Below are 26,536 nucleotides of genomic sequence, written 5' to 3' on the forward strand. Positions count from 1 at the left end.
TCCAAAGGCATGGATTGTGGGTTTCAAATAAAATACCTTAAAAACACGAAAAACCCCCATACTTTCTGGAGCCATACCTAATTTTGCAGCAATTAATAATCTAAAATATTTTCCAGTTGTAACACATCATACAGGCACATACAGGCATACAGATGCACTGGCACAAGTCAGGAGCAACAGGAAAAGCACACTAGTAAATCCTTTCTGACAACTGTAATATTTCATCATCCACATCTGCTGCTTAAATAAATCCATGGGGGTCAGACTGTTGTCTCTTGTTGGTGAAGGGTGAGGAAAAGATGCTGTGAAAAAGTAAACGGAGCTTTTTCAGACAGATTTTATATCTCTCCTCCTCTGCAATCTGGTCCTTCAGTTACTGGCTTCCATTCTTAGAATGTAGGAGGATGAATTTAAAGGCCTCACTAAAATATCTAAATTAACTGCCCAGGGTTAAAGATAGTTTTAAGGTCCATCATCTTCCGAACTCCATGGAATTTATCCAGATGTTGAATTGTGGATTCCAGGCAATAATTTTTTTTCCAAATTTTGTGTTTAAAGTTATTCTCTTAAATATGTATTTAAGGATCAAGAATAAGCTGCCCTTTTTCAAAACTTAAAGGAAAAAAATCAGAAGTTTTGATCTAAAGGCAGATGCTTTATACTTCTGATATTCTTGCTGTTACTTACTGAGTAGTCTGATGTCAGGAAGATGCAGCCCTAACCACACCTAACACTTGTGGTACAATGTTGCTGTAGTCACAAGAGCTGAGCCAGTTTATTCCAGCTGGGGACTATGTCGCCTACTACTAAAACTATTTAGCTCTGCATTAGTATAAAACTTGGAATTTTTTTTTCCGTCTTTTTTTCTATTTTTTTGGGGAGGATAGCAAAATTGTATGAATGCTGAAGAAAGCAAGACTCAGAGGTAAAGCAATTTATTTTTCTTTTGTCTAACCTGTTTGGTTAACAGAGTTCAGTATGCAAGGGTCAGATCAGATCACCTAACCTGTTGGGTAGGTGTGCACAAGAGACAGTGCAGTCCAATATCTGCGTTGTTTTTAAGCTGCTGCTGCTGCCAGATTGACATTTAAATTCAGGCAGTCAGCTGCTGCTACTGACTACTGTCATTAATACCATGGCTTTGAGCACTGTTTCACTGTTGTAAATGTTTCTTAAATTAGCTTTTCTCCCTTCTGCTGTGTTCCTTTAAAAACAGCACCAGCGAGTCTTATTGGGAATTTTGAGAGCAACCGGCCTCCATGGCATTTATTAGTGGCAGGAAGCAGGCAGAGTTTTGTGGGCTCCGACAGAGAAGTTAAATAGCTTCAAACATTTTCTATCAGCTTAAAGCAGTGTGCTCAATGGTGCAAGCACACACTTTGCTTCCTTTGCCTTAGAATCACCCTGGGACATCCACTCTGAAAGCAGATTTGAATGAACTTGAAAATTCAAGATAGGCTTCATTGCCAATCTGTCAACAGACCCTAAAAATAATAAAGAAATAAAATAAGGTGACAACTCAGAAAAGGGAACTGCTTGGCACACTCCATGCCCTGCTTTGTCTCTTCCGACTGTCAGCTATCAGTATTTATATTCAGCAGCATAAACCTGGCCAAATTAGAGACATAAGAGGGCACGGCTGAAATCAAAATTCTGTCACAACTCACAGTTGGTCTTGACTTTTGTTTCATTAAAAATGTAATTGGAACCAAACTGTGCATCACAAAGCTCATCAGTGCTTCCTGTTCACAACACTAAAGATGCTCAAACATAGCAAATTAGTGAGGAGCATGTTTACACTCTGCTCCCTTATGACTGAAAATGATTATTTGATAAACAAAAAGGTGCATCCAGGAAGAAGCCTGCATGTGTTGACAGAATTAGAGGGTCTTGGTGACTGCACCTACTACCTCTGTGTGGATCAAGCATGGTGCTTCAATGAGTGGTCTTGAAGTACTGATAAATAAAAGAGAGCATCCAGCTGCCTCTGAGCTCCATATTAACCTGAGGGCAGAAATAGCAGGGGACCCTGACTCCGTGTAGTACTGGCCATGCTGCTCTAAACCAGCAAGGTTACTTACTAGCATGAAAGGGAAGCTTGTTTGCAACACACAGAGGACAATGCACCATCATAGACAGGATCTTCCCTGTGTTCATGGTGTGTTTCTCACTCTGAGAGAATCACTCACAGGTAGAGCAGATGTTCCTGTGTAGGAAGCTATATATACCATATACACCATAACCTTCCCACTTCAAAGCTTACCCAGTCCAGCCATTCTGTGTGGCTGTCTAGAGAAAATTAAACTGGGTTTTTTAAAATTAAAATGGGCTTTTTTCTTTCCGAGGCTGTAAAAGATCAGGCTTTCCCTTGGGAATATAGGTATTGCTAAGAGTCAGACGAGCTTCTAAATGGTTTAATTTCAAACAGCTTGCAGCTGGAAGACAGAATAATAAAGATCTCTTAGGAAGGTAACAAATACCAAGAGTTCAAGAGCAATGGAACAAATCTACATTTCTGTAAATGGCTTCTTAGCTGAGATCGGGACCTATATGAGAAATTGAAACTCAGCCAAAGCTTAAACATACATGGCTAAATAAAATAAGGAGGAATAATAGTAGTGTTATAGTCATCTGTGGAAATACTAACTGGGAATTCATTAGCTTATGTATTTTTAATAAGAAAATGTTAATTTATAGGGATTAAAATTAATTACGACCCTGCTAGTTTTATTGTCAGTAGGATTGCCATAAAATTGTTGTACACTAAAAAATATACTTAAAGGTACTTGGAAAGTCTTTTGTATTTAATTGAGAAGTCCTTAAATCTGCTTAATTGGGTTTGCTGAATCACATAGGGAATAGATTCAAATCCAGAGATAGTGAGAAACAATTGCAATTTATGTGGTTTCTATTTCCTCTTAAATAGGATTCAAATTATTTTAGTAATCCCTGCCTGCAGTTTGCACTTCAACTACCCTTGCATCAGAGCACCCACAGACTGCCTGCTGGGAAGCCCAGTCAGAGTCACAAGTACCTCCTCCTGGCTGCTTGGCATAGATGTCTCCATATGGATGTGTTCCCAGTCTCCAGCTCTGTCCCCCTGCCCTTATTGCTTGATCTGAGCAGGTGCTGGGTTTGTTACTATTCCCCTCTCCTTTATCACTCTGTAAGTCTTTGGGACAACCTGTGATTTTTTTTTTAATAATTAATTCACATTAATGCTATTAAAACTGTTTCATTAAATCACCTCACACCCACCCAGCCAGCTTTTAACAATTTTATAGCTTTTATATTTTCCTGGTTTAGGAATCAGTGGTTTTATTGTCATTTAATTATTGACGACTTCAATAACACCTGCATTGGCAAGAGTGTTCTGTTACTCGATGCATTGGCTACAACACTTACTTTTGCGTTTCATTAGAGATTCCAGAACTATTATGAGAGAAATTATCTGAGACTGGCCATACAGGATACTTCTCTATTAAAATAAACCCATGGGACTGGAAATGCTTTTATTCTGATGAAAACAAGAGGCAACTATACTGGAGAAGTATCATATCTGTTTTCCCACCATGAAGCAGCTTCATCTTTAGCCTCTTAATGTATTTCACAGCCTATCATACGTGTGTGTGTGTGTGTATGTGTGTGTGTGTGAAATATATTCTAAAAGATGGTTTAGAACATTTTATTGCACAATGTACAGTAATTTAGATTTAGCCTTTGAATCCACAAAAAATTCTTGCACTTGCATAACAAAACCGAAGGTCTGTCTTCCAATTGTACTGTACAACTAAAGACTTATGCAGCCAGGTTATTTCCCAAAGTGCTAATTACATGTTTCACACTCAGCTCATCTGTATGTATCTGTGATGTTATTGTTGCTGGAGGTAAAATGAACAAAACTAAATTACTGTGTACAGAGTTGAAAAGCAAATATGATCGTGTAGCACCTTTATATTCTCCTACTTCATAAATAGATGGAAGCGCAGGTAGATTGGGGCGCAGGTGTCCCGGTGATGGCGGCAGCATCAGCAGTGCCGGGCCCAGGCGGTGCCAGCGGCTGCAGCGGCCCCAGCGCAGGGCACGGCTGAGCCCCTCAGCCACGGGCGGGCGGCCGAGAGCCCCGGAAAAAGCCTGGCCAAGGGAGGGCAAAACGCTGCCCGGCAGCCAGGGCTGAGCGGGGGAACCGTGCGGGAAACAGCCCTGCGAGCCTGAGGGGACAGCGGGAGCGGGGACGGAGGCGGGAGAGACCCGGCACGGATGGCCCTGGGCCAGGCAGAGACCCCGGCGGGCAGCTTTCAATACCATCTCTCACAGGATCCTTCTGGACACAATGTCCAGCACACAGCTGGATAAACACCACATCATGTGGTGGGTGAGCAACTGGCTCACGGGTCAGGCACAAAGGGGCATAAGGAATGGGGTGATATCAGCTGGCAACCTGACCCTAGTGCGGTTCCACTTGTGGTGCTCCATCCTCGGCCCTTTGTTCTTCAACATCTTCATAAATGATTTAGATGCAGAACTCAAGGGATACTGAGCAAGTTTGCAGATGATATAAAATTGGGACGAGCTGTTGACTCCGTGCAGAGATGCCTTGATAAATCAGAGGGTTGGGCAATCACCAGCCATGTGCAGTTCAACAAGGACAAGTGTCAGATTCTGCACCTGAGATGAGGCAACTCTGGATGTATGCACAGACTGGGAAATGAGAGGCTGGAAAGTAGTGCCGTAGAAAGGGACCTGGAGGTCCTGGTTGATGACAGGTTGAACATGAGTCAGCAGTGCCCTGTCAGCCAGGAGGGTCAGCCATGTTCTGGGGTACATCGGGCACAGCATCGCCAGCCGGGCAAGGGAGGGGATTGTCCCCCTCTGCTCTTCATTGGGGTGGCCTCACCTCGAGTGCGGGGGGCAGTTTTGGGTGCCACACTATAAGAAAGGCATTAAGCTCTTAGAGAGAGTCCAAAGGAGAGCCATGAGGATGTTAAAGGGCCTTGAGGGGAAGGTGTATGAGAATTGGCTGAGGTTACTTGGTCTGTTTATCCTGGAGGAGTCTGCTGAGGGGAAGAGGAGCGGCAGACACTGATCTCTTCTCTGTGGTGACCAATGACAGGACCCAAAGGAATGGCCTGAGTTTGTGTCAGGGGAGGTTTAAGCTGGATTTTAGAAAAATGTTCTTCACCCAGAGGGTGTTTGGGCACTGGTACAGGCTCCCTAGTGGTCACAGCACCAAGCCTGACAGAGTTCAAGAAGCATTTGGGCAATGCTCTCAGGCACATGGTGTGACTCTTGGGGATAGTGCTGTGCAGAGGCAGGAGTTGGACTCAATGATCTTTGTGGGTCCTTTCCAACTCAGCATATTCTATGATTCTGTGATTTTGCGGTTTCAACCCATGAGCTTTTCCATGTTATTTTTTTCCCATGTCCTGTTGACGACAACAAGTAAGAGAGCAGCTGGATGGGTATGTGGCAGCCAGTCAAGGTCCACCCACGACTTTAACTTAAGAAAATTAGGTCTAAACTTTTCTTTTAAATGCTTTACTTAAAAAAAAAAAAAAAAAAAAAAAAAAAAGACATTATTGAGAACTACGCAGCATGCCAAATCTTAAGGTGGTGTCAATTTGTGTTGTTACAAAGAAAAAAGTGGTACAACTGTCTGCAGACACTAAAAAAAATGAACTTGTGCTTTTATCAAATCTTTATTTGTGGCAGAGAGAAATATATGAAATGTGTACCAGTGAATATTAGAGAAGTTGAATCCTGATTTTTTATGTTTCTACTGATGTGGTCAGTGTCTGCAGAACTGATCAGTCAGCAGCTGAACCAAGGTACCAGTGCACAGTGTGGGTGTATGCAGTGTAACTTCCCTGATCCATCACCTCCTAAGGGTGTCTACTACCAGCAGCTCAAAGTGCCATTCCACTACAGAATTTCCCAGCAGAAGCTGATTCATCTGTGATCACGTACTGTCTCTCTCATGAAGAATACCGATGAAATTAAAGAGAAATAGCTGTTGTTATTGTCATTCTTCACCTCTTCCAAGGTGTTTTGCTTGGAGACAAAAGGAAGAAGGAAGCCAAATTCAGATTTTGCAAAAATGATAAGTTTCTATTTTTTTTCTTAGTAAGTGGCGTATTATTTGTTTGAAATCATTCCTCTTTGAAGAACTGATTCCTTCCCTGTTTTTTCAAGTCCCTTTAAACAGAAGTAGGATGGAGTTAATCTACCTTAGTCCACCATGGGAATAATCCAAGTGTTATAAATTAAAGGATTCCAAAGCTTAGCATATCTAGAATTTGGATGCCTTAAAGGACAGCCTAATCACTATAAATATATGGATGAAAACTCCAAATTATCTCCTCACAGACTTTATCCAGTTAGGTGAGTTATCATCAGATGAGGACATTTTTGAGAAATAGTGTGGTGCTAAACACATAAAGTTATAATTTTACAGTTTTGTTTAACTTTCCACTCAGAAAACTGCATTAAATCCAAGTTTACAGGGTTCACTTATTTCCACACAGGTTTATAATGATCATACTCCTTGAATAACGGATGTTTCATTGCCATTTCAAATGAAAGGGGAATTGTTCCCTGTTTTAGTTAATTATGTTGCTATAGCAGAAACCTAGCTTGCTATTCTTTTATGCCCATCAGCTTAATAGAATATTAAATAGTTATTGACTTTGGAAGAGGTGAACCATCATGATTTATTGAGCTGAGAGGTAAATATTCATCAAGCAACTACAATTAACCTTCTGCTCGTGCTCTTCATTTACAGAAAATGTAGGTGGTAAAAAGAGGTTTGTGAAATGTGAAAATAACTGCATCATTAAAGCCTAATTACCAGCTGATCTAAAGAGGATCTGAAGAACTGCAATTTATAAGTCAACATAGCAAAACTGACTTTTAACAAAAATATTAACAAAAAACACAAAATATTTTCTTTCCATCTTTGCTATCTCTGATGATGTACTTGTAATTCCTGAAAGGCCTAAGGAGTATAAGGAAAATGGTGAAAAGACAAATAGACTCTCCTCTTAAAACATCAAGATAATGTTTACTGTTATTAAACTGAAACAATGAGTTATTGCAAAGCTGACATCTTAAACTTAGCAGTTTTGTTGGTTGGCAGGTTTCTATCACTCCTAATTCATTAAATGAGAAACTGCCAACATTTGTTTCTAGTTTACGACTCCACAAAAGTACAGAAATAATATATCACACTGTATTTTGCTCCTCCCTTTGTATGTATTCAGAAACAAACAATGCTGTTGGAGTTTGGATGCAAGAGAGGTAATTTTATACTAATTTAGATTTAAACTGAAACTGGAACATTATTGCAACCATCACCATTTCTGATTACATAGAATGATCTGTCAACACATGCACAGAGCTAATGTTAAGTGTGATTTGAACTGAAAGAGACTGATTCAAGTCTTGCCATAAGCCCTTTACATAATTATCAGCTTAATGAAAGGATGAGTATAAAGGAAACAATATTAGTCATTTACAAGAAATTTGTGACTCATTTTACTGCTTATCATGTTGGTACAGAAATGCAGAAAGTCATTTAACCTACTCTAAAAAAAACCCCCAAAACAAGCAAACAAAAACTGAGAAACGAGGCTGGTAGGAGAATTGCATTGGCTCTACCAGAGGGCAGGTATGCCCCAATCTGTGTCCTGATCCTGCAAATGTGTGACATGCAGTGGACAACTTTTCTGCCCCAGTCCCCTGTTATGGGGAGGTTGTTTGATTCAGTCTGGGTGGTGTGTGGGAGAAACAACAAAATTCTCAGAAATTCTCAATATCTTTAAACTTTAAAACATTAAGGTAGAATAAGGTACTTGGCAAATTTTAAAACAACATCCAGACAAAGTAAATGACTTCACAAACTTTAACTTAGCAAGCTTAAACTTAGCCAACTTTAACTTACCCAGACACAACAAAGCACTTAAGAAGGCACTGACTGGAATTTTTTAGTCTGGCCTACAACATACTTCGAGAAGTTTGGAGAAGAAAGAGAGAGAGACAGGGAAAGAAAAGAGAAGTAGAAAGATGGCACCACCCAAAGATCCAAGCACAATTCTTGATTGCTGCAATTTACTTATTCATTGGTGTAAGTGATGGTTGCAGGCTTAATATGTCCTGGGTGGGGTACAAGCCCAAAAACCACAAAATTGAATGGGTTAAAGTACATTTAGGTTAACATGGGAACATCCAGGGGATGTTGTAACACTGTGGATCATGTGCAGTCCTCTGGTGGAAGGCCTCAGAAAGGAGTCTGGGGGGCTTATGACCTCTTCTAAGACATGACACTCCCTCTGATGTCAGCTCAGTGGTGGTGAGCCAATTATGCCCCATCAGAAGGGATTAACACCTTCAGGCCTGTGTGTGAGTGTCCCACTATCTCCCCTGGGGTGGCGGAGTTTAACAACTGAGCCAGCAGGGTAAGGGAGGACATTGTCACGATGAAAAGCACTATCCCATCTTGAAGAATCTGCTTCTTATCATCCTTCCCCCTGGTCTAGCTGTCATGGTTTAGCATAGTTTGGATTTTTAGTTAGAGGGCTCCATGAGTCACGGAAGTGATTCTTTGCAAAGAGGTGCTTACAGCTTCCTCTAGATACAATGGAACCAATCAACTGGCTAGTTTGAATATTGGCAAATTTTTAAGCCACTTAAGAAGCTTGACACGCCCCTGTGATCCGCATTTAAGAACAAACAAACCCCGGGAAAGCTCTCTTACTTCCGCCTTTTGGACAGGTAACTGGGGGCCCGTGCAGCCCAGCAGGGCCAGGCCAGGCCCTGCTCAGTGCAACCCGGCCGGGTTGGCCACAGCACGGCTTGGCTGAGATCTCAGCCGCTTCTGCTCGCTGGACACCCGGCACAGCCCCCTCAGTGCGGCCCGGGCTGGCCGGGAGACAGCCACCCTGGAGCCTTGCCGGCCCTGTTCCATCCGCGACCCTGCTCCACGTGAGCCAGCCCCCGCAGCGTGGCCAGGCCAGGCCGGCCCTCACCCAGTGTGGCCAAAATTCATCTGAGGCCGCTGCCCGGCAAAGATCATGTGACCAACAGCGATACGCGAATTCCAGCTGTGGGGCCTGGGTGAGATTAACTCTCTTAGTGCTGTAAAATTCTCCAGAACAGATGAAGCCTGCAGACATCAATCCTCTCCCGAGTCAGAGGAAAAGGAAAGGTGAAGGCACATGAAGAAAACACCATAAAGACACCAAAGTCAGTGAAGCAGGAAGAGCTGAAACCCCGAGAGAGGAGAAAGAGGAGATGCTTCAAGCCTAGAAGCTGAAATTCTGTTGTAAAGCTATAGTGATGAACTATGATACATCAGAGTACCCATTGTAATTTCATGAAAGCATGGGGGGTGGAGCGTTCAAACTGCAATTGTGAGCAAAAAGTATCTGTGCTGAAATAAGCAAATGTTGAAGTAGCTGTGATTTGATGAGAAGCTTGAACAGAGAGAGATGAAAGTGATGAGGACCCTTGCTCCCAGGGAAGAAGAAGATCTCTGTTCCTAGAGATGAAGAGATTGCTGCTCCCAGAGATTGGTGAAGAGAACCTTTGTTTGTGAACAGCTCAATCCTTAAAATGGTACCCCATTAGCTCAAGGTTGGACCCTCGAAAACAGCTGTGGGGAAAACCGTAAGATGAGGGAAGGGACTTTCACATGTAAGCAGAGAACCAACCCAGGCAGCTGTCACGCTGTGACATTGAAGCCATAAGAGAACTGTTTCTTGTGGAGATGTCTCCATAGCAGGAGCAAGAGAGACTCCTCTCCCTAAGTGAACTGAAAAAAGAGATTATTATAGAGGTGGTAAACTGACTGAAAATCTCAAGGGTTGTCTTTTTACGTTGTCAGTGGGAGAAGGGAGAAAGGTGGGGGGAAGAGAAGTGTTCTGAAGGTTTAGTCTGACTTTTTTCCTTTCTTTTAGGCCTGGTAATAAACTTCTTTATATTCTTTTAAGTTTTGTGCCTGCTTTGCTTTCTCCTAATTCTTATCTCACTGAAGGAAAATAAGTAAGTAATGGATATTTTGGACCAAACAACTACACTTATTTGGTGTTTCCGCCCGGTTTACAAACTGACCTGCTGGCTCAAACCCCAGCTTGTTGCTAAATAAAGGTTTGTTTGTCGTTGTCATCCTCTGGTGATCACACCTTCTGCACCTGGGCTGTTCCCTTGCGCATTGTCAGCAAAGCACCTGGTGTTTTTGCAAATGGCCAATTGAGTTATTAACCATTAACATTTCAGTTTCGCAGACACACAATAGCTTCCTCCCTGCCTGTGCACAATTTTTCCTGCAAAGGTTAGGAGCTGCAGTAGCTTAGCACAGCTCAAAAATAAAGTTGAAACCAATCCAGGTGCTAGAAGATACTCGAGTCCTTTTGTGAAGCAAGCAGTGTTTGCTCAGGTTAGAGTATTTTTTTTTTTACCTCATAAAGAAGTGGCAACTACTGTTTCTTCTATAGTAAGAATTATTACTTCCCTGGACAAACCTTGCCACTGAGTCAAGTGGCACAGGTTGTGCTTCAACTCAGGTAAATCACCTATTGGTTTTCTTGCTGCTGAAATTTCGTTGAATCACAACTTTGATGATTTTAAGCAGAAGAAAACACGCGCAATGAATTCATTATTGTAGTTTCTCTGAACTTCATTTTAATTATCTGATTCTTCATGTTTCATTGAATGTGTAGAAATGTTGTTGATATTCCTATGGCAGTAATGACTTTATGGGACATTAATGCTAGAGTGCAATGCAATTCCTGGTACAGAAAATGTATACGTCAAGCACTTATATAATAAAATTGTTCCATTTTTGACATAATAATCATACATTTTAAATGCACTTAGAATGGACAGACTCATAATATAATAATTTCATAATGTTTGCGCAAATGCTCTTTGCCATGATTAGAGGTTCATGCATACTAAGAGAAAAATCTAACTGTAATGAGAAAAAAGCATTTGTGGAAGATTTTTGAGTTAGATAATTGCAGATGTGTACACCCTGTCCAAAGACCAGGTTGTCTGCTTTCCACAAAAGAACCTGACAGGAAGTCAGATTTTTAGAGTATTTTATTTGAAGATGTAATTAATTGTTATTAACTAGCCCTTTCCAAAAAATGTCTTTTTATACTTCAGGGAATGTTTTCCACTCCCAGTTGCCTACAAAGTTCTAGGCCAGAGCACAATTTTTTGTCTCTGACATAGAGGGGAAAAAAAAAAACAACCCACCAACCACAACAACGAAGGAAAAAACCACAACAACAACAAAGAAAAAAACAATCAAACCTCCCTCAATGGTGAATCCTGATATTTTGTTCTACTCTGGCCCCTGTACCCACATGAGCTTTTTTGTTAGTGCTCATGGGGGTTACCCACACAGGGAATACAGTAAAAAGCTTTCTGAGAAAGAAACTGCTCAGATATTATTAGCCACACCTGCTCAATTACTGCACAGGAGTAAATAAACTTTAGTACCAGCCAGTTCTACCTTCCCTGAACCTGCCATTCTCAGAAACTGCAGAAGAAATTAATTTATTTACATAACTAAGGGGGGTAATTGTTAGCTAAATACAAGAACAAATAACTCCTCTTGTATTCCTTTGCTGCAGTGTTAGCACTGCTGCAAAATATTAAGATGAGTTATCAGTCCCCTGGTGACATCCATATTCTCAAGCTTTATTGAAAGAAATCTGTGTGTGATTCTTCTTATCCATTGCTACAGTTTTGTGATATGACAGATACCTCTCCACTGCTAGTTGGTACTATGGGCTGTGAAGAGGCATCCAGGCATTTAATACTTGTGATTTCCACATGATTAAATAAATAGCACCTCTAGGTCAAGTACAAAGCACCATTAAATAGTGGAACTGAGCAGAAGCCTTTCAATGGAATTCTGCTGAATTTAATACAGTGTAAAAGAAATTGTCCTTACTCCCCCTCAAGTCACAGAAAAAAGACCATTTGCATATAAATTTCAATGCTGCAGCTTTTGCATAATGAAAAAATGCACTCATTCAAGGCTTGTTCAAAATATACAGTGTGGATGCCTAAAGAAGTTGGCTTTATATGTAATTATATTTATTGGATATGGCATTTTATCTTGGGTAGTATGAAACAGAAAATTGTATATCTCTAAATTTACTATGATTTTTTGTGACCTATGACTCACAATTTTTTTTTCTGAAATTCCCATTTGTTTATTTTTTTAGACTCAAATAGTTCCAGTTGTAGCACTCTTAGCATGGTGGCTTCTTTTGCATGTCCTCAATGATAATTGCTCTACTAACCCTCATGCATTTAATAATCAAAGTTCTTTTTTGATGTATCTTAATTTAACATGATTCAAAATATGATACTAATAAATTATAAGACACAAAAAATTAAAAATGCAAAGCAATGTTAGCTGCTGCAAGAAATGCACTGTCGACTTTGTGAGAAAGTTGCAAGAATAGAGACTGAACAGGACAAACGTTGAACGAGATTACATGATGAATGAAAAAAAAACCCAAACACTTTTATTTATTCTATTTACCTTGGATCAAATTGTTTTCAAAGCTTATTTTTTTCCTGAAAATAATTATGAATTGTAAATTGCTGTATTCATATTTTACTAGATATTTTTCCTTTTGCTCTTGTTACAAATAACATATGGAAGACCTACTGTAGATTTTTATCAATGTTATGGTGACTAAGACAAAATCAAGCACCTTAATGGATGTAAGGATACATAATTAAGTATGTACATCCTAAATAGTAAAATTTAATAATAAATTTAATTAGATTTGTAGTTTCATCCTCCACTTCAAAATTGAGTGGGCGCATTTTTCTGAAGATATTATCACTATGCTTTCATAGACAGACCAGATATTTTAAGGAGAAGTCCTTAACAAGTTTATAACAATTGGTAAGTCTTAAGGTTTCCACAGAAAGCTATTGAGATTCATGTGGCTCTTTTCATTGTATCTGTACATGTTGTTACATGCAGAACAAATATTGGGTTTTTTTGCTTATCCTTTTCTTTTGCTGGCCAAAGCTGGGAATAAGTTGGAAGGGAAAAAAAAACCAGCAAAAGAAAAGAGGTAGTGTTTATTAAAATATGCGATGGTGCTACATGTTCTCCTTAATTGGGCTCTGGCTTGATTGGCATAGTTCTCTGCCTTCAGTCTTGTAGTATCTGAAATTTTTTATTATAGCTGCTATGTCAGGATACTGTCTGCTCTATAAGCACAGATATAAAAACTCAGAAATTCTGATCTCATTGTCCTGCAAATGTTTTATTTTTTAAGATTTTTGCATTGGTTCTTTAGTTTTACGTTTGTCAAATTCTTCCTTTTCTTTTTTTTTTTTTTTTTATTTTCTCATTTGTTGGTTTGTTGGTTGTTTTTTTTTGCTTTTTTGTTGTTGTTGTTGTTCTTATTGCTGTAGAATCATAGAATGGTTTGGATTGGAAGAGACCTTAAAGATCATGCAGTTGCAGCCCCCCTTGGGGGAACACGTTCCACTAGTCCAGGTTGCTCAGAGCTCCATCCAACCACCCCTTGAACACTTCCAAGGATGGGACATCCACAGCTGCTCTGAGCCACCTGCTCCAGTGCCTCACCACCCTTACAGTAAATAATTTCTTCCTAATATCTCATCTAAACCTATCCTCTTTCAAAATCATTCCCCCTTGTCCTGTCACAGTGTCTTTTCTTGTCCATTCTGTACAACCCCAGCTCTCTCAGCCTGCCTTCAAAGAAGAGGTGCTCCAGCCCTCTGATTCTCTTCCTGGCTCTCCTTCCTCCTGCGTTTCTTTTTTTGTATAATCTCAAATACTTGCTCTTATTGCTGCCATACAGTTTCCCAGTTTGCTTCCGAAACCTTAGTGGCTGAAAAGAAAAAGTGGCTGCAGAAAGATGAGTAGCCGCATCTCCTTCATGCAGATTGTGCTTCTTATTGCATATTTTGTATTGAAGAGTTTATTAAGTGAATAGCTCTTAAGGAGTCAGACAAATCCTGAGGCAGTGTTTGGTGAGAACACCTGCTGCTTTTTAAAAGAGGTTGAAAACCTAAGGGATATAGCAACCCTAATTAAAGCTCAGGAGAATTTTGAAGTCAGGAAGACACAGAGCAGCAATAAAAAGCTACTGAAGTTTGTGGCCATAAAGTCTAACATTAACTATTTCAATCTGAAGTGAAGCATAAAGTGAGAAATGTCAATGGCTGAGTTTAACAATGCCTGATTCTCAGGAGAGAACTGAAACAGAAGACATCGAGGCACCTAAGAAACCTCTCTTGTATGGCAGTGCCTGTTCAATTTTGTTAGTTCTACTAATAAATTACAAAGCTCAAGCTTTGTAACTCTTCAGAGAACTTCAGTTCAACTGCTTAAAAGAGATGCTAAATCAATTTGTGAAACAGTTTTTTAAGTAACATAGTGGCAAGAATAAGTACATAAATCAGTTGTTCAGAAGCCATATTCGTATACCCCAAGGGTTGAGTGAGAGAGCCCAAGATGAGGCATGATTGAAGGATCAGATATGCAGAATAGTTTTATTATACCCCGGCCCAAATTCGGATTTCTGGCACACTGCTTTTTACAGATACAGCTCCAGGGGAGTTTAAGAATGGCTGGTAGGGAGCCATGTGTGTAGCAGCTAACAAATACTTGCTCTGCAACAGTGTATGATCAGCTAATAGGGTGTAAGAGCCATCATATTAATCTCTAAATAGCCTTTAAGAAAAGAGCCCCAAACCAGAATTCTCATTACAGAAGAAAATGAAGTAGGGATAGCTGAAGCAGGTTGGCATGGACTAGATAATCTCTATTTTTCTGTGATTATTTAGTGAAATAGTACTGACTTGTTAACTGTCCAGCAGAGGTTGGTAGACATCACCTGTGGTTTTTTACATCACTGTACCTATGTAGGTCGTTTTGTATGTTATGGACAAATAAAACACATAAGATTTTTTCATCTGAATGAAAATAGATGCTAGCCCTCACGTTATTTAATATTTCTTTTATACAATCCTATGTCAAATTATAAGCATACTATTTCTCAAAATCACCTCTTTCCAGTTGATTGTAACATGTTAATGAGACTGTCATTCATTCAAAGTCAGTTTTTTTAGATTAAATAGCAGGAGTCATATTGAGATGCTAAAATGAATATATTATAAAAATTGAGCTTTCAGTTTACTGAGAGCAAACAGCATGAGTGATGGACAACAACTCATCAGAAACTTTCTTTTTCTGCTTTATGCATTTGATTAATTTTTTCACAGCTTTGACACAATTTTCTCCACCCTGAACTGACTGACTTACTGACTTCTCTGATCTCATTTCTCTATGCTCAATCTTTTCACTGTAGCTTCACGCCTTCATTTTTCATGCTCTTTTTTTTCTTCTTCTTACCTGCTTCTTCCCATTGAATTGTTTTAGTTCATGACGAGGTTTATGAAAGCAATCTCATGAAGTTACAAGTAAATAGCTGCTTAAATGTGCATCCAGTCCAGTACCATGTCTCCGACAAGATTTTTCAAAAGGTGCCAAAATATTTTGGAAGCTGAAATTGTGGACTCACTGATAGTTTGGTGTTGTAGACTCACATTTGTGACTCCTCCTCTGTCTTGTCTTCTTTCTAATCTCCTGCATTGAGATGTCAGGTCATTAAGAGAAAGTAGTAATATAGAAGATAAAGATAAATTTGACTCTAAAGATTTCCTAGAGTGAAACTTTAAAAAAAAAAAAAAAAAAAAAAAAAATTAGGCACTTGTGCATGAAAACATTGTGTGTAATGATCAATATCTAATTATAATATAATTATGGGTTTCAAATGAATGTAGACAGTTTCAGTCTACAATAAATTAGAAAAGTAGATGTGGAGATGTTTTTAACGTGTCCCAATATAGCCATTATTTTAGTATTATTTTTCCTGTAAATGGGCCTGGCTTTGTGCCCCAGTTACACATGATAGATATATGGTTCTAATATTACAGTAGTAAATGTTAAATTGCAACCAGAGGTAGTATTTTAATCTATTTACTTTTGCATTTTCAAACTACTGTCTCTACATCTCTGATCATTATGTGTTTAACCCAATTTGTAGCATTATCTACAATTTACATCCTATTACTTTAAAAGGAGTGAACTCTAGCCCTGGTGACAATATGAGAAATTTGTGTTAAAGAGAGAAATGTACAGCATAGGCTGCTTTCTCTATTCCCTTAATTAGACTGGAAGTACTGTGTTATTGATAACCTGTGACTAGGGATGCCAGGTGATTTTCTACATTATTTGTGCTTCCTGATTCAGCAGATTAATTAGAAGTCCTTAGAGAATTCTGAACACCTTTTGCTTAGACTTTTTATTTCCGTCCTCTAGATTTAGCTTTCAACATGATTACAAGAGAAGTCAGGCACTACAGGAACTGTGCAGGTTGGGTAGCAACCAGATGTAGCTTCTCCTGTTTACTGTAGTAAAAATACACAGAAGTAAAAGACAAAGTTCACTGAAAAGCAGATGAATCATTACACATGCAAACATACAGAATGGAATTTTTCTTTACCACATGAATGTTCACATGCTTGCATATTTTATCTCTTGCAGTTTATTTCTCCCAAAGTGTTTTTTATTTGTTATTAAGAGGCACAGGAAAAGGTCTCTGCATTGTCACCTACTTAAATGTTTACATTTGATACCAAGGGCTAATGTGGAATTTTCCAATTTCAACACCTTATATCTCTCACCATATAGCTAGTGAAAACTGGAAGGGTTTTTCTGGGTTTCTTTTTGGTGGGGGAACTTGTATAACTCATATGAACATGAAGGCAATTATTCTGTAGTGGTACACACCCATATGTGTCTCACTTCTGGATTAAGAGCAAAATGTGGCATACTGCTTTTCAGGAGGAATAGAATTGATCCGGTCACACAGTCCCAGTAGGAAAAATAACATCACATATATTAAAACAACATTTGTGTGAAAAAGCACAAGATCTTTCCTAAGCAGTGGGTTCATTACAGTGTAGTTGACCTTTTTTGCCCTGATACAATGGAGCTGTTTAAGCCCAACAGGTACTGTGATCCTTTCAAGTGTTCTTTCTCTGACTGATTTGCTGCTGCAAGAAGCCCAGGAGAGAATCCATTTAAAACAGACCACAGAAACAAATAAAACAAATGGAGAAATGAACTCAGGCTTGTTTACTGCAAAACCCTCTCTGCTTCTCTACATCAATTAATAATAGACAAAAATGGTAATATTACTGCTCTACTTCTATGTATAAAGGTCCTGCACTACAGGTCGATGACACCAAAAGCTCCACAGTGAAAAAAGTCTTAAATAAACAAAAAATAACTTTCGAAGCATTGGACAGCACTCAGCACTATTTTCATAATACTTTGATAAACCTTGCTATTTGGGTCAGCTTATTGTTTTCCAAAAGCAAATGTTCAGCTTTTCAGAAGTAGCTTCATAAGCCAAGAAGGACAATCACAGTTAGCATGGTTTGCTTACAGTGTCCAGAGGGGTTCCTCTGCACTGCCAGAGGCAAGAAAGTTTCTCTTCTTTCCTTGCTTATTTCAAATATTGCTTCTTAATATAGTTAATCATTCCTTTTCTACAGTAAAACTGCTGCATTCAGCAGCATATTTAGCTCTTGTCCCTTGGAAAGATTAACTTCTTCATATTTATTTGGTTATCCTTACAGAAATTAGATGACTACAGTTTTGTTTGTATTTTTTTTTTTCCTGAATTACTGCTACTGGGGTTTGTTTGGGTTTTTAATGAGATCCTGTGAACTAGGACCTGTATGAAACTTTGTTGATTCTGACAGAGCTGAAACTAGATCCCAAAATAAATTCTAGCTGTTGCTTGGCAGTATTGTCAAAATAAACAGAATTTTTCTTAGCTCACAAATATTCAGTATTGCAAGTATTTACTGCATGTCTGCTTCTATTCTAGGTTTTAAGTAAAGACTGTGTCACTTGAATATAGATCTGTATAACAATCTGGAGATTACTCTCCTCCACCTTGTTTAATATGTGATTCTCTATTCTTGAGACAGACAGATCCCTGAGCAAAAGCACAACTCACAGTACCACCCTTGTGATACTCACAAGGGGAAGGGAGCATTGTTCTAGAGCCTGTTAGGGAAGTGTGAGTATCTGTATGGGGAAAGGCAAATTACAGTGGGGAGATGGTCTCTGCATGCATTCTGCATTCTTGCTCAGTGATAAAGTGGCCTACAAGACTTCTGCTGATTTTTGCTGTTTGATGGAGATGTTAAATAGAGTAGACCAGTACTATGTGACCAAGTGACATTATTTTTGCTTGTAGGTATTATGTTTGTTAACTGGCTTCTTGTGCTGGACAATATGATATTTGAGAGTTCCAGGAACCTGAAAACTTACAGGACTTATGAGAGTTTGCTGTCAGACTGTTTGTAGACTTCCAGAGTGTAGTGTATTTGTAAACTTCATATGAAAGTAGAGTAATTTGGAAGCTCACAGTACTTTCCTCTGTTTTAATAGATTTTGATAAGATTTTGATAAAGCACATGAAAGTGACTGGAAATATTCAGATTATTGGTTTTTATCTTTTTTTTTCCTGTCAAATCTCTTATTGTGCCAACAGTGTATCAATAACCTAGTTTATTAACACAGGCATAAAATTACTGCAGTACTGCCTCAAAGGTAGTTTGTGTGAGGAGAAAGAAAAGTCAAACTCAAGCAGCATTCATTTTAAGCTAAATGTTCATGCAAAGACAAGATCATTCCAGGAAAAGTTAGTCTGTAAGCCTCTGCACCATCCCACAAATCAAAAAACATGGAGTGGAAAGCAGAGACACTTAAGCTGGTTTTACACAGAGACTTTGTTGCTTCACGCTTTAAGCAGTGCTTGAGAATTAATTTGAAAACAGCAAAAGATAATTTTAATTCATGCTAACAAAAACCCTTGAAATCCAGAGCATTGTGTAAATACAGCCAAATTAGGACTAGAAAGGGCAGTCAACACTCTGCCCAGATTTTTCTATTGTTCATGATGCAGAAGTCAAACTAGAAAGTGAGGCTGATACTGAACTTAAGCAACCTATTGGACTTAATGAAAAATGTAGAAGTGATCTATTGCGCTTCCCTTTCATTGACAGTAGCTCTGAGACTCACAGCTCTCTAGGCTAGCGCCACACTTGGCCTGTAGCATGAAGTAATATAGTCTTGGAGAAAAGCATTAGTCTGAGACTGGTTCTTTTTTAAGGTAGGGAAGAAAAGGAGAAAGCTACTCATATTCTAGTGATGGTTTGCTGGGTCATTTCTGCTCATTGGAAAGTCTTGATAGGAAAATAACAAAGTTAAAATCTATATCTAAATGTGAAGCTTTAGGCATAGATAACTGGTCCAAGATCTTTCACAGTGTGTAGTCCATCATCAGTATAGATTTATTTTACCCAGGCCTTCAGTTTAACAGTGACATTATTCTTAACTCTCTGTATAACTTACTTGGCCAATTAAGCATGTTGATTTGGTAAGTTACTGCCTTAATAAAATTGATTAAAAAGGCCTAATGAAATAAACCTGGAAATCTTTAATTTATCTGACAGTACTTATAAGTAATTAGGACTAAATCAACAGTTAGCTAAAAAGAGCCAGTAATAAAGAGCAGGCACTGGGATTTATCTTCCAGTTTGCAGAGATGAAGCAGGCAGAGTGACCACCAAAATGATGTTGTTGATTTCATGAAAGCACCAGGAGAGCAGATGATGAAAAATTGCAGGTACATAAAGCTGTTGCTATGGCATTCAGTTCTCTCACCACTGTGTCTGGATTTAATGCCTTAGACTGAAGCCTTAGACTGAATTACAAAATCATATATTCCAAATGCTGCTTATCATTTCAACAGAGCCTAGTAATAAATGACAGGAAAAGCATTACCCATCCAAGATGTGTACCAGTGGATGAGCAAAGATTGAATTCAGGCATTCTAAAATGCTTGCTTTTTTTTTTTTTTTTTTTAACTGCTGTTTGTCTCTCCAAACATATATATCCAGTTTGTAATTCCAAGGCACGAGGAAGTTTGAAGATCAGATTCAGAGGCTGTGAGCAGTTAGGGATAGTGACAACATAAGGGAAATATATACAATACATTTGCAGATCTAATCAAAAGCCTTGCTTTACAGCAGAGGGGAAAAGAGAAAGCAATTAGAAATGTAAACTTTAAATATTTCTGTGATATTGCAGGTTTAGTACAGCACAGCCATATATGCAATGCAATACCACAGAAGACATTGCTAACAAAAGAGATTATCAAGTGGACTTCTGAAGAGTCACAATTCCAGCCGCTCTGACACAGAGAAATGGGGACAGGCAGACCTTTCTGAAAGGGAACAAATGATGGCACCAACACCTTTCCTTGACTTGCTTTGACCTTCCCTCATTATTTTCTATTTTATTTTTTAATGTCCTCAGTATTGACATGTTTTGTGCTTGGAGTTCCCTACCTTTCCCCTTTCCTGGAATCTTACATCTTCTGGTTTCTTGACCTTCCTCGTTATTACTTTTAACCTTTCTGCTTTCAACTTCAGTTATGTCCTTTTCCTGCTCTCTGGTTCTTTTCCCTAAGTCTCCTCTGGCCTTTTTCTCATCATACAGTCTTTTCTCATTTTGAAACAAAGAAAAATCCAGGGCAAGTTTCAATATCTTATGTTTTAACAACAGCTTCATCCTCCAGAGTGGCCTTCAAAAGCCATCTTGCCCCACCCAAGTAACTTGAGAGTACATTTGCAGAGCTGATGTTTAAATGCTGTCATCTCATTTAGGTCACTTTTTCTCTTGATCCCTTCTCAGGGATTCCCCAGTTTTTGTTTCATCCAGCCTACATGTTATCTCTTTGCATCAGCTGTCCCAGACAGAGTTTAATGCAATAATGACTCCTTGTCCCAAAACTCTAAGGACACAGATATGTTTTGTGTGCACATCAGATGTGAAAACTGAGGAGATGAGCAGGAAAAGTGTTTTTTTTTTTTTTTTTTCTGTCCACGCATACATGGTTTTCTCATCTAAACATTTATAAAATGTTTGGATGAGAATGCAAGTTCATGTCCCCAGTCCAGTTTTGGACTGTGTGAAAATGTTACCTTAATCTTTGAGTAAAACAAGAATAAATTAATTTCTTCTGTCGTGCAGTCTCTCTCTCTCTACCGCATAGTGGTCATGATCAAGGCAACAAACTACAAGAAGTTTCACACTAGAAAGTAGGAATAAAGATATCGCCTAAAATATTTTGAAAAGACAAAACTTTAAAAGTCTAATCACAAATAACAAAAATATCCTGAGATCTGAAAAGATACAATGTAATTTGAAGATAAACAGGTTTAGCAGTGTAGATTAAATGTATTAGATTTTATCTGGCAATTTATGGTCACAGCTAGGGACTTATAAAGCAAAATAATCTAATATGATATCATACCTCAATCAAGTTTAATCCTATGATAGTCTTCGTAAATACTTGTGCAAAGGTTTTGTAGAACTCTGATTTTTGTGTTTAATTGTACCAAAAAATGTTAAATTAACTATGCCCTGTCTGTACAGTTCAAAGAAACTCCCCATCCTTTCCTCAAAAATCTAAAACTTGAGACATGTATCAGTGCCTTTGTCACAGTGATTGAAACTTATCTGTTTTGTTGTGTAGTAAGGAATTGTTAGTGTTATAAAGGAAAAACAGGGAAATAGAAATAAGGAAATAAAGAGGAAAAATAAGAAATGTGGGAAAAAGGTTCTCATATATCAGGGCACATTCAACATTTTACTAAGGTAAATTAGAAGAGCCACAGAATTTGATCTAATTTTGTGCAGAAGTATGGATTAAGTGATTATTGTTTTCATAGAAATTTTGACAATATAGTAAAAACATGTAAAGGCACTTGCATTAAGCAGAACAGTGACAGGAGACTTTCAGAAATACCTGAAGGTTTGTTTAATTCAAAGAGTATACTGAGGTTGCAATTTGCTAAGAGCAACACTATTGCTTCCCAGTTTACATTTTACTAGGGTTTTTCCACCTAGTGGAATAACATATGATATCTCAGCAAAAGTGAATTAATTTTTGTTACTTCTGTTTGTAATCTCAGCAGTCTAGAAGTGCTGACAGTGTCTCAGTTTACATCATGAGAAGGTGGGAAGAATCCCTGGAGAGCAGCTTTTATGTGCAAGACACTGACATTTGCACTTTCTTCAGCAGCTTCAGGTTTCATGAGAGAAACATTTAGCACAGGGCTGTTCCATGTGATTGTACCGATATGAGATGTTCAGCACTGATACTACGCTATGGATCTGAGGAAGAACTTTACAGCAGTGGACATGAAGCATCAAGAAACTCTCATCAGGAAAGGGACTCTGACAATTCAGAAATTAGTTGCAATTTGCATGTGGGAGGCTCCAGCTTCACGGTCCTGAAGGCACCTGTGTAAAAAATGAAATATTTGCAAGTCAGTGAAAAGAGGTCCAGGAATCAATTTTAAGGCAAGTTTTGTTGCTGTTTATTGAAATTAGGTACTTCTGTTGTGTGTGAAGTCAGAAAATGCTTGAAAATTATGCAGTGACCCTATTTTTCACTCGTGTGCTCATAAGCTCCACCCAAGAAGAGAGTTAACTTGCATTATATTCTTGATTTTTCTTCAAGCCAAGTGTTGGTACAACAGCAGTGCATCTTTGCCCTGAGTGGTGCGATGCAACTGAAGTTTAACAACAGAATATGTTATATTCTTTCTGTTATTTTACAATCTACTCTGCAGTTCTCTGACTTAGGGAGACAAAATGTGAAATTAAAACACTTCATAGAACAAAATTTAGCTGCAAAAATTGCAGTGGCAGGGTAACAGGTTTTGGTACAGAAAGATTGAAGCTACCTACACAACTGCTTAGATGTTGTTGAAGACTAATGGCATTCATATTTTCCCTGCAAAATTTATGTAGGTGAGGATTTTCCTCTGTAGAAATCAAAGAAATTCATCTGCCTTTTGCTTCTGTCAGAATCCCAAGTGGGTTGTCCCCCTCCTGTCTCACTTGGTATTGGGATGCCTGGGCTCAGGGCATATTTCAGTTGTCTGCCCTTGAGACATCCCAGCAGAGACCTCCTCCTGGGCTCAGGAGACCTTTCAGAGCTCTGGCCATTAGCCCTTTCCCTGCCCCAGCCACAGGCATCACTGCCTTGATCCACTGCTCCAGGCACCTGGCCTGCCATGCCAAGAAACTTTGTGGTGGTACGTTACGAAAATTTAAAGTGCTATAGAACACAGTGCTATGCTGAGTTTGTTAACCCCAAAAGTGGGAAGAGATTGCTTACTGGAGGCATATTAATCTGCAGCTCAGAAAATTCATTGATTTTTTAAAGCTGGGAGGGTATATTGAGAAGAAAATTTACAATGTTTGACCTGTTTTTATACCTTTCTCTAAACATCCTTTTTTTAAACTGTTACGTATAAAGTGGGATGGATCTTTCAGTTAGACCCAGTATTGGCTTTTCTGTGTACAGTAGTACAGGTGGCAATCTCAATGCACTGCTGCTGATCTGTGGAAGTGCAAAGATTGCCTGACAGAATGAAGATGAGTTCCTAAATTCAGGTCTCCAAACATTCTGTGCTTCTTTGCCTTACTCTGATGATACTTGAAGTGTGGCCATTCTCTGCTTCTCCTTTGGTTATCTGTGGTGGGCAGTGAACATACCTTACAAGGGACAGAGTGTTTTCAGTAAGACAAGTCCCTAGTACCACAAGAACCACTTCATGTTAGGGTGGCCAGAAGGGCTTATCCCGGGATGCATTGTTCTGTTGTGTTGATCTGCCCTGGCTTGGATTCCCTGGTTGGCTGTCAGCCTCTACCCCTCGTCACTCCCCCAGAGCTCCCCCATAGGTCCCCGTTTCCTAGTCCTGCCTTTTCCCTGCCCCTGAATAAAACAATGAGTTTCAGGATCATGTTCGTATTTGCCTCTGCTACCTTTGACAGTGTAGCAGCAGTAAATGCTCCTGCTGGAACGCATGCAAATGCCCTTCTTGACTCTTTGGTACTGACTATAATATTGAACCCACCTGTGCCTCTGTGGGTGCACGTGGGACCCCACGGAGCTGGGCAGGGACAGTATTAGTTATCCAGTATCAGCTCTGATAGACCATGTCTCAGACATTCCTTGTTTTCATCATGATTTGCCCTAAGAATGTCACTGTTATATGATAAAATTCTTTTCTCCCTTATGCTTGTCTCATTTCACAAGTAGCAAAGGTGGGAAAGAAACCTCACAAAAGTAAATTGTGATCTCAGGCTTAGAACTGCACCAACAAAATTTAGTGTTTCCAAAAGCAAGAATTTTGTTGGCATCAGATGTGACTCATACTTCTGAAGTGATTTTATTAATAAGAATAATGTTAGAGACATCATTCATAAAGGTAGTTATTCTGCATCAGTGCCATTGTTTATTTTTTTGGCAAAGTTGGCAACATGTGAAAGAACATATAGATTTATAAGCCAATTTCACATTGTCACACTGACTGACCTCAGTCAGTTCTAGCACTTCTTTCTGCAGTTCTGCAGTTTGGTCCTGTCCTTACACACCTTTATCTCAAGGTTCTCTTTGTCTCTCCCTCACGTGCTTTAGCTTTATTTCCTAAAGCTGAAATACCGATCATTATAATTTAGAAGTTCCTGAACATTTTATTTCAGTGGGCATCTGTGCTAGCCAGATATTAGTCTACCACCAGAGTTTAAATGTTTTTCCCTGAGCCATCGTACATGAGAGCATAATCAGAATCTGAGGTAATTCTTCATTCTTTATTAATTCATGTTGAAATGACATATTTTAGAGCTCTTTGACTAAATAGCTAGAGTTTGGTATCATAGAAACAGGCTGCTGAAGAAAGTGTTAAGTGGAAGAAAGCTGCACATTAAACAAAAGCTTCCACTATGTGGAAGGTAGATGAAAAACAAGTATCCAGAAAAGCTGGGTGAAGCAAGAGGATTATCAATACTTGTGATCTACACAAACAAGATTTTTAAATATCTTCACTACAAAGTAATCTGCCTTTAAAGAATAAAAACTAATAAGCAAGAACAAAAAAAGACCCTGAATTCTCTTAATGTGAACAAGAGCATGCTGTTTCAAAGGACGGAAATATAAGACTTAAGACTTCTTTTTCAAATAATTTGTAAATCTAGGCTAAGAGCCAGGTTAAAACTGAAGTTAAATTTGTAGTAGTGACATGCTGTAAATGACACATGGCCCTGCATCTTAATTTCAGGACCAATTTCGTCATCTTCTAATGTGCTTATGTCAAATTACAAGGAATGAGATTTAGACTTCTTCCTCATTAAATACCCATAGAAGACTGCCAAGAACTCATTAAGCAATCTGCTTGGTTAGTACTCTGGCCATGTCTGTGTGTAGTACAGTTTCTTTGAAATTGTTACTTCCTGCTGTCAGTGGTTGATTGTGTATCTCAAGCATTCTGTGAATAGGTAAAGATGATAGGTCAATGTGGCCACTAAATAAAAATAAAAGGCAAAGATTTGTGCAAATTATAAAGCATCACCCTTGCAAATACTGAGGAGAGGTGTGTGTTCTAGAGATAATTCCAAATGCTTTTCATTCAGTTTGGGAGATGCATCTGCCTTCCTCAGTGGTTTTGAAGCAAAGCCAGACTATTTGTCTTGAGGTAACTAGGATCTGACTTTTCTTCAATATTAATTATGCCATTTGGTTTTGGCAAACCAGGATTAGAATGCATAAACATCTGTGGCTAGTTATGCTGTTAGCCCTGAAAAGCTGTTCTTAGTAAGAACTCATCTGTCTCAATTCATGTTTCAGTGGTAGTACTCTGGAGGGGACACCAGACTCTGAAAAGCAAGGGGTTGGACCAGATGGCCTTGAGTGATTTCTTCTAACCTCAATCATGTTTTGATTCTATGAAGTTTTAACAAATGGTTTATGGACTTGTATCTGGTACTGTGTACTAATTGCCGTTATAATTAATCCTGTTGTCCAAAGATTAGATGTTATTAGCTGTGTGGATGGGAAATCACATTTGTTCTTGTGATTTCACAGCATAGATATGAGGCTTCTGCTAATGTGCATTTACATTTCCTACTTATTTGGTCTTTTTCCTATTTGGTCTATAGTCTAAACTGAGAGATTGCATCTGGTCAATCAGCTTTTATTAATATCTGGCAGATTATGTTTTGAGAGGTAAGACAAACACTTCACTTTTTTTCCTATGGCTGTGACTGGTGGTAAAATGCATGTGTTCATTAGGACACTGGGAGAATCATAAGGAATATGGAATCTTCTGCAAATGCGGAAGACATTATATTTTTAAGACCTTAGTGTCTCTTCAGCAAAACTTACTTTCAATCTATATTTGAACCAGTACCCATTACTTGAATTTTGTTTTGTTGAGAGCTGTTGTCATGTCAAAACTCTCAAAATCTGGATTGAAGCTGGCTTAGTACTAATTAGACCTTCAGAGGTGTCCGGAATCTAAACAGACT

This window comes from Corvus kubaryi, unplaced genomic scaffold, assembly GCF_017639235.1.
Source record: "Corvus kubaryi isolate FWS band 111438036 unplaced genomic scaffold, C.kubaryi_AGA036_p1.0 68, whole genome shotgun sequence".
NCBI classification, from domain to species: Eukaryota; Metazoa; Chordata; class Aves; order Passeriformes; family Corvidae; genus Corvus; species Corvus kubaryi.